General features: G+C 36.0%; 1 protein-coding gene and 1 pseudogene across 3 annotated transcripts in view; both read right to left on the bottom strand.

Annotated features, from left to right (window-relative positions):
- The window catches only part of CSMD3 (CUB and Sushi multiple domains 3), a 1625828-nt gene that overhangs the window by 1429150 nt on the left and 182814 nt on the right, over positions 1 to 13864 (bottom strand). The gene's annotated exons all lie outside the window — the stretch shown is intronic.
- Positions 10540 to 12744, bottom strand: LOC118854680 (annotated as a pseudogene).

The following is a 13864-nucleotide window of genomic DNA, read 5'->3' as shown; positions in this document are numbered from 1 at the left end:
CCATTAATTCTGAACCTGAGCAAAAAATCATTTTTTAAAAGGGTTCCATACACTTTACCAGACTTCCAAATGGTTCCATGAAAAAAAATAAAAAAAAAGATTAAGAACCCCTGCTTGAAGACTATAAGTCCCTATAATTGCCTAGCAGGTGCTAACTCTATAGATAGAAGGATTTCTTTATCAGGAGTGAAGTCATTCCATAGACCGAGTGACCCATCTTTGTTTAAAATAACTCACTGTGGACTGAAGATCATTTTGCGAGAGGGATTCCAAAAACCATCTAACAATTATGCTAAATGATATACAATAATTATTTGTTTACAATTAAAAATTACTGCCCCCAAACATAGTATCTTTTCCCTCTATTACCTGAAACCATTGTCCAACACAAAATCTATGCAGCACAAATCTTCAACGTTTAGAATGAACATTTTCCTCATATCATTGTTACAGGAATTTTTGGTTTCCTTTTTATTAATTCTTATTATTTGGGGAGGACAGGGCCATTTCTTTTACTAAGAGGTTATTGAGTTGATTAAAACTTGTTCCATGGTATGTGAAAATTAAGGCCTAACATTAAATCTTAACTATCCCAATTCCTTGGCAACATGTAAATCTCTTCTCCCTCAATCAACCCATTGTGAACTCTCTAAAAGTAGTTTAATCTGTAACCTTACTTACTGGGTTTGTTTCCTTAGGAGATGCATGAGATAATAACTTCTTAACTAAGCTTGTTCAACTTTTATGACATTGAAGGGAGCATGGGATTATGAATCTGTCTTTTCTTTAACTTTTATGGCCTATGAGGAATTTACAAGATTGCACTATGTAAAAACATTATTTCTCTATCATTCTGATGTAATTTTGTCTGTAAGAAGGCTTGTTAGAATCCTAATTTTAGTTCAGGGTTTTTGGTTTGTTTGTTTGTTGTTGTTTTTGTCAGAAAACTAAACCTATGCTGAACCTAAATTTTTACCTCTATATTTTCTGTGTTACAGTAGATATATTTCAGGAGCAGTTACCTATCATGTGAATTCAAAGGGAAGCTATTTATCCCATAATGTCATTTAAGCTCTTTGGATCTCTGTTTCCTCATCTGGAAAAATGATATTATAGATGTTCCTTCTAGCCCTAAATCCTATGATTATAATTATCCTATGATACTATCATATCACAACCACCTTGTGAATCGGATAGCAAGATAATTGTTACCCCATTTTACAGATGAGGAAGAAAAAGGTGGCTTGTCTGCCATTACACTTCAAAAATATAGCAGAATCTGGATTCCAATCCAAATATTATGGTTCTATCCAAGGCTTCTACCACTATACCAGGCTATTTCATGTTTCTATTCTATGATGCCAGCAGCCCACTAAACTACAGTAATTTTACTATAATGAAAAAAATAGTACAAGAAAGCAGTTTTGCAGAAGATAAAATTCTGGGCTTAGCATAATGAAAAGAGGGGTTTGAATGCTGCCTTCACCAAGCAGCAGCTATGTGACCCTGGGCAAATTGCTTTTATTTCCATGCCTTCAGCAAATAACTACAATAACAAGGATTTAAACTATGAAACCACTGATATAGGTTGAAATCTGCTTTGATGCAGGGAAAACCCACAACAGAATTACCCTTGCTGACAAAATTGCTGCTTCTCTATGTATTCATTTGCATAATAGCAATAGTTAGACGATTTTTAAGCATTAAATGTACATAGAGATGCCTTTTTTCCTATTTACACATTTCTGTACCTTTTGTCCCTTTTATGCTTCTGGATATAATGAGGTGTTGCAAATACTCTCAATGTTTCAGTCACATTAAAATAAAATCAATAAATATTTATGGAGCACCCACTGTATGTCAGGTACTTATCTAACAAGATTTGTCCACATTTTACAGTGTTTGTTTTAAAAAATATATAAGCTGCTAAAGATATGTCAGAATATGAAGTTGATTACCCAGCAGCTGGATCAGGAAACTTTAATTTAGGAGGCTGAATAATTCATGGACAACCTGTCACAATGCTTTGATCTGAAAAATTTCCCCCAGAAACAAAAGCTGAAGCAAGTTCAATTGAATTCAATTCAACAAACATCTCTAAGGCCCCAATTGGGTCATATTAAGTTAAGGTAAGACAAGGCCCCTGCTCTTATGGAGTTGGTGGCCTAGAAGATAGATACGGCATATACACAAATAATTATTGTTAGCTGTATCAGTGACCTGAGATTGCATGGATGGCTAACTCCTTCAGGCTCAACAACTCAGATTAATGCAGGTAAGCAATTTACAGGGCACAGGAAACTGTATTCTCCTCAAGGAAAAATTTAAACAGTTAAAATATGAAATTCTCAGATCGAATACTTCTCCTTTACTGGGCACCAGCAGTGACCTCATGGTATCCCAGGGATTTCTCTGTAAGGAGGTGGGTGCCTAAATTCTCTGGCTTCCTACCTGGAAAGTTATCTCCCCTAGCCCTCTAATTGACTATCTTTTTCCTCAGGCAAAATTTGTGGTGCTTCTCCCATGTAAAATTTCCTAGTCAGATATTTGACTCTATAGTAAATGGTCTGCGAGAGCTGCTGAGGTTATATTGTGAGTGTCTCCATTAGACTGTGAGCTCCTTGAGAGTATGGACTGTTTTTGCTAGTTGCTAGTTTTCTTAGCATTTGGTATAGTGCCTGACATAGAGTAGGTTACTAATAAATGCTGATGGACTGACTGAGATTGGAGATTTCTATGGTCAACCTGATGATGAATCTCTACAAACTTAGGTGGGTTGGTCCACAGACAACAGAAGCAGAGTCTGCCACTTAGCCTTTATATAAACAGTTATGATACATGCAAATGAGAATTACCAAGTTCCTTGTAAAGCACAAGGTATAAAATCAACATTGAGAGAGGTCACTAGGAAATGCTATGTTTAAGTTGAAATGTACAGGCTTGGTAGGAATTAAATGGGGAGGAGAATGGCAAAATGGAGTAGGAAGGAAACAAGGTTGTAGAAAACATTTTCAATTTAATAATCTTCTATGTATATAAAGATTCTCCTGAAGAAAGTCTGTGCTAAGGTTCCCCCCTTGCCATGGCTGCCAACTCCAATGGTAATGGCACTGCAGGAGTTAAGCAACTTTATAAAAAAAGGATGTGAGCATTAACTGAAATTTTCACCCTTCCAAAGCAAACACACAAACAGAAATAAAAAGAATAATTCTTTGATTATGTACTACTTTATGTTTTTTCTTCCCACAAAGAATTTTTATGTGTATGATCTCATTTGATCCCTATAAAATCTTCATGAAATAAGATATTAGATGGTAAAATTGAAGTAAAAGGGGTCAGTTGCCTTGCCCAAGATGATGTAGAACAGGGGTCAGCTAACTAAGCTTGTTCAACTTTTGTATGCCAGAGCTAATAATGCTTTAAAAACATTTTTAAATATAATACAATTTTATTTAAAAATGTAAAGACCATTCTTAGCTCATAGGCTATACAAGAGCAGGCAGCCTCAGGGATGTAGTTTGCCAACCCTTGAATAGAGAGTTCATGGCAAGCTAGATCTTACCTCATTCTCCTGGCTCAGTGTTATTTCTATAACAGTCTGTCACATCCCAGAAGCAGGACTTTGGGGAGGAGCAGTGTCATGTAAGATACATCATAGTTCAAGGCATCAAGATTTTTGCACCAGAATTTGTATTCCTCTCTCCAAGATTAACTTATTTAAAATTAAATTTATCATTTCCAATTCAATATTGCTTTACCTTCTTGTAAGCCTGAAATATTAAAATTTGTATAAGATATTAAATTTATCTTCTTCTACTTATTCACATTATGTAATAATAAAACCAGTAATTATTGGTTTCTTCTTATGTCTAACCCCAGAAGTCCTTTTTTTAAATTATTAGCTAGAAAGGTGTTTAGAGGATCCTTTTGACAAAAGAGGACATGACCCATTACAGATATGCAGCTGTAACATTTCAAAATAATTATCTAATGATAATACTTCTAGTTAACATTTGTATAACACTTTTAGTTTGCAAAATGCTTATAAATGTTATTTAATATCTGACTCAAATACTTTCAAACCTTTTGATATTTGAGACAGTTAACCCTCTGTAACAGACCAGTATCTCCCAGGGCTCTCCACTCTAATCCAGCCCCATGGGTTTGCCCAATTTTCCCCTGAGAGGTGACTAAGCTATCCCCAGGGCTTGATTGGTATAGACAGCTATGTGGCTCAAAATGCACCGATTAATGTAATTTCCTGGTAGCTTCTGAAATATACAAACACACACATATAATATATGTAATATGTTTTATATTATATATAAACACACACACACACACATATATATGTATACACACATATATACATATACACATGCATACATGCAGACATACAATCACTTCTTGGTCACCCAAGGGAACCAGGGGCCCTTCAGACTTGACAGACATACCAAGCCTGTTCATGTTGTCACTGCAAGTTCTGCTGATAAGACTATTTCCATATGGAGATGACTCTGTGTGTGTGTGTGTGTGTGTGTGTGTGTGTGTGTGTGCGCCCGCATGCCTGGCAAGCTTATCCTAGCTAAATGTTGGAGTACCCTTGCTGAATGAATATCCTTTCTGTGTTATGACTGGGTAAATCTCCTTTTTTAAAACTGTTGAATGACCCACAAAGTTCTTGTTTTTTTTTTCCACTGAACCTGAACACTGGCCTGAGTCACACATTTTCATCACACCTGATGTAAAGAGGCCTCAGGGATAGAGAAAGACTTTGGAGTAAGGAAGACCTCAACTGAAGTTCTGCCTCCCCCACACAAGTAGCTATGTAGCCCTGGACAAGTCTCTTGACTTTTCAGTGCCAGAGGCAATTTTGTAAACAAACAGTTATAGATCAAAGGAGATTTTTTGTTTGTTTTTGTTTTTCATTCAGTTCCCTACACCAACTAAACAATTACCACTTATATAATGTTTAAAGACACTACAAGGCTCATTTACTCACTAAGAGAAAATATCCTTTCTGGACTTTAGGTTGCTCTTAAAATATTTTAATGATTTTAGTGTAAATGTATTGAAGTATTAAAGATTTATGTAGATTTGAAAAAATAGAACAGTATTTGACATATTGTGTCAAGCAAAATTGAATAATTTAAAAAATACAAATAGAAAATCAATTTCATCTTATAATCAAAAATATTTATAAAGTTAAATTATATATGTATATATATACATACACACATACAATCTAAATTATGGATCTGTTTCTCTCTCTCTCTCTCTATATATATATATATATACATATATATATATATATATATAATATATATTCCTTCCTCATAGATCTCTATAGTGTTCTATCCTGTACTACATAAATGTGACTGAGAATACAATACAGAATTCAGACCCCATACTGTCATTTCAGTTAGTTAAAAAGTCTTTATTAAGTACCTACTATTCTTCAGGCACTATGCTAAGTGCTGGGGAGACAAAAACAAAATATAGTCCCTGTACTCAAGAGCTCACTATCTAATTAGGGAGACAACACTGAAACAAATATGTACAAGCAAGCTGTATACCAGAGAAATAGGACATAATTAACAGAGAAAGACACTAAAATTAAGAGGGCTTAGGAAAGGCTTCCTATGGAAGACAGGATTTTCTTTGGACTAGAAGGAAATCAGAGAAGTCAGGACATAGAGATGAGGAAGAGAGCATTCCAGGAATGAGGGATGGGAATGGAGATATGCAGTGTCTTGGTCATGAAGCTGTAAAAAAGTCAGCATCACCACATTGAAGAGTACTTATCAGGGAGAAAGGTGTAAGAAGACTGGAAAGGCAGAGGTTTTGGATATTGAGTCCTTTGAATTCTAAAGAGAGGATTTTATATTTGGATCTGAAAAGGATAGAGAGCCATTGCAATTTGATTGGCAGAGGTGGGGGGGGTTGATATGGTTGGACTTGCAATTTAGGAAAATCACTTTTGGCAGCTGAATGGAGGGCGGATTGGAGTAGGGGGAGAATTGTGGCAGAAAGACTCACCAGCTGCTCTTGCTTAAGGTGATAAGGGCCTGCACAAGAGTTCTGGCAGTGTCAGAGGAGAGAAAATGGCATATCTAAGGGACGTTGCAATGGTGAAATTGACAGGCATTGGGAATGGATTGGATAGAAGTTGAGGATGACATGTAGGCTGTGAGCCTAAGGGATCAGGAGGACAGTGGTGCCCTGGACAGTAATGGGGAATATCTGTAAGGGAGGAGGGGTTTCAAGAGTCCTTTAACTTCATCAGGAGTTTAGGTTGCCCAACTATTGTGAGGAATGTATTAATCAACTGCTTCCCTTGTGCCACAATTGATTCAAACTTAGATAATTAGGAACCTCCTCATATTATTTAAATGAAACAACGCATATGAGTCACGATGAACTTTTCTTCATTTGGGGTGGGTTTTTATTTATATTTTTAAACATTCTCTCCTTTAACTCCCAGATTTTAAGCCATTTTCTCTTGCTATGTTTTGGTGAGAAATCCTGATGAATTTTTTTTAAAGTAGGAAAAAAAAAGAATGGCCCAGTTCTTTAAGAATGTCAAGAGTACTAAAGAAAGTAACAAAAAAAATCCCTGAGGTTAGAGATGAAGGTCAACGTCAACATGAAATGTTTTTTTTCTTTTTAATAGTTATGGTGGAACAACAGGAAAATCAAATGAAGGATGAGACTGAAGTTTGAGACTATGATAAAAAAATTTAGATTTGGAAAGGATTTTCAAGTTCAACTAGGTCAACCCTTCTCATATCACATTTGAGAAAACCAAGGCTCAGATATGGGAATTGCTTCAGGTCATGCAGGTAGTAAGTGTCAAAGCCAAGATTCAACCTCAGGATATTTGACTTCAAATTAAGTCCTTTTCCTGCTCTATCATCCTGACGACACCGATATTAGATGACTGGGAGAAGATGAGACTCCTAAATTCCTATTTTGTTTCTGTTTTCTGGACCAAGGAAAGTGACTGTCTGATACGTAGAAGAAAAATAGTTATCACATAATTGAAAGCCAAGAAAAATGGGGAGGTGATAAGAGTCCATATACTTGGCTATCTTCCATGACCCCAGCTCACAAGGGCAACATAGTCAAGGGTACTGAAACAAATCTCTTGCTAATGTCTAAAAGCAAAAACAAAAACATGGAGAAAGTATTAAGTTGGCATAGAATTAGAGAAAAAAGTGTCCTATTTTTTTAAAAAAACTACAGGCTGGGAATTGTTATTTGGAATCCTAGAAAAATTCTAGAATATATAATTCAAGGAGTGATTGACATTTTTGCAGGTCACAGTTCACTTCACTGAACCTGAAACGCTACAGGGTCTCCTGAGGCCCACGGCCACTCAAAAGAGCTCAGCCTAGCTATATACATTATGAGAAAAAAATTGATGATAAAAGATGAGGAACTTATATTACCCAAATTATGACTTGCCCAAGTGCTGCAATGATCCCTGAAGCATGTTAGACACCAAGCAGAGGAATTCTGAAATATTGGATGGATCCATTATAGGGTATTATACAAAAGGCATGGATAAGAGACACATGGTATGAGCAGATATGGACTGTTTTGGGAGAGGTCCTTGTTGGTGAAATCAAAGTGCTGAAGACTGACAAGCATTTGAGAGGAACACCTATTAAGTTATTCCATCTATCTATCTATCTATCTATCTATCTATCTATCTATCTATCTATTCATACAGACAATTTGTGCCTGATCTGTGGTAGAGCCTTCTGAACTTGCATTGGTCTGGTCAACTACAGTCAGATACACTATATCTTGACCCCAACATAGTTTTGCCATTTTGGTCCCCTTTGAGAATGAAGGACAATAAGCCACATAGGTACACACACACACACACACACACACACACACACACACACACACACACACACACACACACACACACACACGCACACACACGCACTTTGGCTATTCATTATTGATAGATAATGAGTTAGGCCCTGACCAGAAAAAGGTATGGGCCCGGATTGCACTGGGGAAATTATCGCATATTTTGAATGATCATATCTTCATTGATGAAAAAGTCTAACTTTTCAATAACAATATTCTCCTGCTGATCCCATAAGGCTTTAAATTATGGAAAAGTATGAGATCAGAAGAACCACAATTGCAGGAGGCAGAAAGGGTAGAAAATGTTTGTGATGTATAATAAAAAGGGCATAGCGTATTGCTGATGATACCTAAATTAACTGAGTATTGTAAAATAAATCTTCAAGAATATGCATAATTGGAAAAGTAGATGAAGCAATAGCAGATGTAGAGTCTATATATTTCACTTTAATTAATGGATTATTAAAAGAAAAAGAAAAAGGCCTCCAACAGGTAGGCAGTTATACTTGAGAGGATTTAGAGAAGGAATGGGCAAGAATCAGCTAAGATGAAAAGTCACGAATGATTTGTAATTTGCACCAGAACAAGAAATACACACATTGATAAGATTGTGGAGCCCAAGGTACTAAAGTGATAACTTACCAAGTATACAGATAGGGGAATAACATAAAAATGGCATGACTAGATTTCATCAAGATATTTTATAAAATTTCTCAGTTGATTCCTATAAAGAAAATGGGGAGCTACAAGCTGAATGTTAGCAGTCAGTATGTTAATGATTAGTTGAATTGCCAGAACCAAAGAATCCATTTTTATTTCAGGAAATAGCATATGTAGTTTCTTATGTAGTATGCCAAGGATCTGTCACCTGTTTTGTCTGGTCTTCAAAGAGACCCCTAAGACCATTAGTCCAAAATCTTTACTGAACAGATGAGGAAACTGATGCTCAGGGGAGTTAAGTGACTTCTGCATGGTCACAGAGGTAATAAGTATTAAAATCAGGATTTGAATTCAGGACTTCTGTAGTCAGACACAATGGACAAAGACATAGAAATCATGCTTATCAATTTCAGAGATTACAGGAAACTTGGAAGTGGCTTACATGCTGGATGTCTGAACCAGCACTGAAAAGAGCTTGACAAGTTATAATAATGGGGTGAATGTAAGATGAAATTGAACTAGTATAAATATAAAATCAGTCCCACATTTCTCCTTTTTTCAAAAAAATTCAAGTGCATAAGAAGAAGAGGCACCTCTAAATGACACTTTACATGAAAAATTTAGAGCTTTTAGTAGATTTAAAGAGTGCAACATATTAGCACAAAAAAGTTAATGAGATGTTAGTTTGTACTGATAGAGGTGTCCTATACTAAATGAGATCCATAATCACTCAAAATAGATCAGCCTAATGATAATTAACACACACACATACACACACGCACACATACACACATACATAAATGGATAAAGAATGCTTCTCTAAACTATTATATTCTACTTAATAGACAACCCATAGGTTTGGTCCATCAGTGTATCCATATTGGATAGATTCTGCAAAAAGACAAAGAAAGGAGCCCAGAATTAAAAAGAAAATGAGTTGCCTGTTTTAACTTTAGGGAATCACACAGTTTAATTCCTACAAGTGTCTTCCTAAAACAAAGGCCCATCATTTGAACATCAGCCTTCATTGATTAATGCTATATGACTGTGAGTCATAGAATACCACAATCTCCAAAGAATCAAAGTTGTGGATCATCCAAGTGGCAATAGAGAGGTGCATCAAAGGCATGAGTAATATGCAATATGTATTCCCTAAAAAGCATTGTGCAGCAGATTTAGTGTAAGGAAAATGACTGGAAAAATAGATGACCAGAAAAAGCAGTCAGTCTTAAAGCCACAGTACATTCAGAAGCTCCCCTGTGAAGCGAGCATTTATAGGAGGAATTAGAAAAGAGTGGCAGAGAATTATAAAGGTATAGTTAAGTTAAAATTTATAAATTTGAAGGGAAGAAATGGTGCAGCTGAGTTGTAACCTGCATGTTGATGGGGTTGATGAGGGTTAGAGTGTTCACCAGAGGGAAAATGAGTCTTTGCATATTCTGTCCAGATCAGAGTACATCTTGAGTTCAGTTCTGTGATCCCTGTTCTCTTTCTTTTCCCTTGGTTGTTAACACTTTTATTTCCTAGACTTCAGGGTTTATATATGCAAAAATGGATGAAATAGAATGGAACTCAATTATTTTAACTATATGAAAAAGACAGTTTTATAAACATTTTTAAACAGCGTATTTTAGAGACCAAGGAGTAATTCAATTCCATTATTCAGTTTTGTGCTAGCTACATACTGTTATCAGACCACAAGAATGTTAGTGAGCTAACATTAGATTACAGCGTTTGGATCTTATTTCTCCCTCCCTAAAATAAAACCAAAGTAAACTATAACGATTACTAGTTCTTGCTTGAATGTCTAAGGTATCACAGTATTGATTATATTTAGAAGGGAAAAGAAACCTAAACTTCCCCTTAAACAGCATGTTCGTGCCATACATTTTTTAAAAGTGATTTAACAAAAATAAAGAGAACACATCTGAGAGTATGTATCAGAGATAATGAAGATATGAAGTATTTTCTCAACACCTTATACAAAATAACTTATTCAGAGTAGTTTAGGAAACACGCTATAATTCCATGTATTGCAATGTATAAGTTTACTTTTTCCATGTGAAATGTGTCATCATTTCCTTCAAGAGGTGGCATGTCCTCAGTTATAGTTGCATTGGTTTCTTCAGTAGTTGAATCACCTTCATCAATTCCAAGACCAAGTTTGATTATCCTATAGATCTGATTGCCATGTGTCTGGGGATCTTCCCATATGAACCCACAGCCGTGCAGTTTCATACAATAAGATAACCAGATCTTTCACTGGTTTATCATTCTTGTCAGCCTCTCCCTTCTGCCATAGAGTTTCAATAATGGAATGGTCAGGGTTTATTTCCATGTGTTTCTTTGCTGCCATGTAACCCACTGTTGAGTTGTCTTGTACCTGAGCCTTCACTATTCTTTCCATGTTTGCTATCCAGCCATATAGGCCAGTAACTAATCTGTTAGATACCTTTTCAACTTTCTTTTCGAGGATATCTCTCATAATTTTGCAAAGATTTTTAACCTTTGCCTTTTTTCCTCCTATTCCTTTTTTTTCATCTTCATCTTCTGGGAGTTCCATACCCTTTTTCTTTATGGATACTAAAACATTGCCCTCAAATTCCTTTAGATGTTGCATGCAATACTCGTTGATAGGTTCAATCATATATATTGCTTCTAAACCATGCTTCCAAAGATGCTGAACAAAAGTTGAATTAGACATTTGGTCTTTGGTTTCACCAGTAATATAATAGGTATGTTTCTGATTCTCCTTCATCCTCATGCAAAAGTCCTTAAGAGAAACTATCTTATCACCAGAAGCAAAAGTATAGCATCCCAGTAATTCTGAAAGTTTCTTTCAGTTCTGAGAGTCTTCATGTATTCTAAGCTTAATGTTTTTAGAAAATTGCTCATAAAACTTTTTGCAATTCTCTTTATCCTCTGCCAGTTCAGTGAAGAGTTCTAAGAACTTTTTCACCAAGTTTTTCCTAAGCACTTCCAGAATCATGCTTTTCTGCACCATTTCACATGAAATATTTAGAGGAAGATCTTCAGATTCCACCATACCTCTGATGAAATTCAGATATTCAGGGATCAGCTCTTCAGTTATCCATGACGCAAACCCTTCACACCTACCATGTGAAGTTATTCTTTTTCTTTCTATTTTCAAATAGGTCAAAGTGGGGCACATCTTGGAACAAAGAGAAGGGCTCAGAATTCCAACAGTCCTTACCTAAGAAATGTTTCCCAGCTAAATGATCTTCCCAATCATTTGTCATGTTCTTACAGAATTCTTCATATTCTTCATTAGTAGCATCATCAAGGCTTTCTGGTCCAGATTGGCTTTGTTTTGTTAAACTCCTCTTGATCAATATATTTTTCTTTAATCTTTTTTCTTGTCACCATCTTTCTTTTCTTCTCCTTCATTGGAGCCAACATTTTCTATCTCTGGCTTGTCGTCAGACTCCTTTTCTTCTTTTCCCTTCTCCTGTTTCTCTTCGTTTTCCTCTGCTTCATCATCATTGACTTCTTTGTCCTGTTCTTTTTCCACAAAATAATAATTGGATAGTCAATAAATTGAGAGTGCTTCTTCACAATTTCCTTCATTCTTCTTTCCTCCAAGTACTCAGTTTGTTCCTTTTTCACCTTTGTTCTATGACCTGTTGGTTCACCTCCATCAGTTCTAACAGGTCAATGAACCTCCTGCTGAAGACTCTCAGGCATACTGTTCATCATGACTATGTTTAATGATCATGGTCATGTCAGTAACCAGATAGGCAGAATAAAGACCAACACCAAACTGAAAAATCATAAGAGATATCTGCAACAGCCTGTAATGCTTCCATAAAAGCTTTGGTTCCTGAATTTACTATTGTACCAAGATTGTTGATTAAATTAGCTTTGGTCATTCCGACACCAGTATCCGCAATGGTGAGTTACAATTGTCTGTATTTGGAATGATGCTAATGTTTACCTCTTTCCCAGAGTCTAGTTTTACTTGGATCTGTCAGACTCTCATATGTGATTTTGTCCAAGGCACTAGATGAATTTAAATTAGCTGTCTCAGGGAGACCTCTTTATTAGAGTAGAATATATTAATGATTAAAGACATCAACTGAGCAATTTCTTCCTGAAAGACAAAGTCTCCACTTCCTCCTCCATTGGTTGGTCCTGGGTCTGCATTTCCTCAGGCATTCAGGCAGAGAGCAGGAGCCTCAAGACTTCAGCTGGCAGCAAGATGAAAGAAGAGCAAACTGGCCTGGGATCTCTGTTTTAAGAAAGACGTTGATTAGTTTGAACATTTCCAGAGTGGTGTGACCAAGATAGGACTGGAAATTGTGCCATTAGAAGATCAGTTGAAGAACCTAAGGAAGGTTTGTTTAATTTTGGTGAAAAAACAAATAAAAAATCAAACAAAAACAGCAACAATAACCACAAACTTTGAGGGGAAACGATAATGTTTCCAAATGCTTGTTGATTTAACTACTTAAAAAGTTGCTAAATGGAAAGGGGATTTTGCTAATTTTGCTCACCTTAAAATCCAGTGCTAAGAACAATGGCTATAAATTAAAAGGGAGCTGCTCTGTTGCGAGGAAAGACAACAAAATCTGCCTGTATACATAATCACTCAGAAGACAGGGAGAAATTGAAGATTAGTGAAAGGGGAACCACAGAAGAGTAATATGCTGGAGAATATGGGATGGCATGGGATTAAGGGTAGTTGCAGAGTGAATGGCCTTGACAAGGAGGAGGGACACCACCATACATAAGATAGGAGAGAAGGAGGCAGCAATCAGGGAAGGCATTTGAATGATGTGAGATGAGGTGGGGAGAAGAAGGAAGAGAAGGAGGTCTTGGATAACGGACTCAAATTTTTTGTTGAAGTATGAGGCAAGAATCTCAGGTGAAAATGTTGCAGAGGAGAGGATGGGAATGCCATGGGAGGTTTGAGGAGGGATAATAATGCCCCAACTCTAACATTCTATGAAATTTGGAGGAAAGTATGTAATTAATATAATCTATTATGCATTGCACTTGTTCTAAATCTATAAAAAGATATATAATGGGAAATTTTTGTTTCTAGTTAATAGGTTAATATCAACTTGAAAGTTGATCCACAACTGAAGGTGCTATTCGTATAATCCATGCTCTGTCATTGGATAAGATCATTCCAGAATTTAAACTTTCTGACTAAATGGATTTTTCTTCTTCAGTCTTTCTGCAATGGATTTCTCTTTTTTTCATGAGATTCATCTTAATCAACTACATCAGAAAATTGTTGACAAGACCACTGGCATTTATATGTAATTACTAGTAAAAAACACAAAACAAGAAA

This window comes from Trichosurus vulpecula, chromosome 1 (genome assembly GCF_011100635.1).
Source record: "Trichosurus vulpecula isolate mTriVul1 chromosome 1, mTriVul1.pri, whole genome shotgun sequence".
In the NCBI taxonomy this organism is placed as follows: domain Eukaryota; kingdom Metazoa; phylum Chordata; class Mammalia; order Diprotodontia; family Phalangeridae; genus Trichosurus; species Trichosurus vulpecula.
The sequence above is the reverse complement of the archived record's forward strand: the minus strand, read 5'-3'. Positions and strand labels throughout refer to the sequence as shown.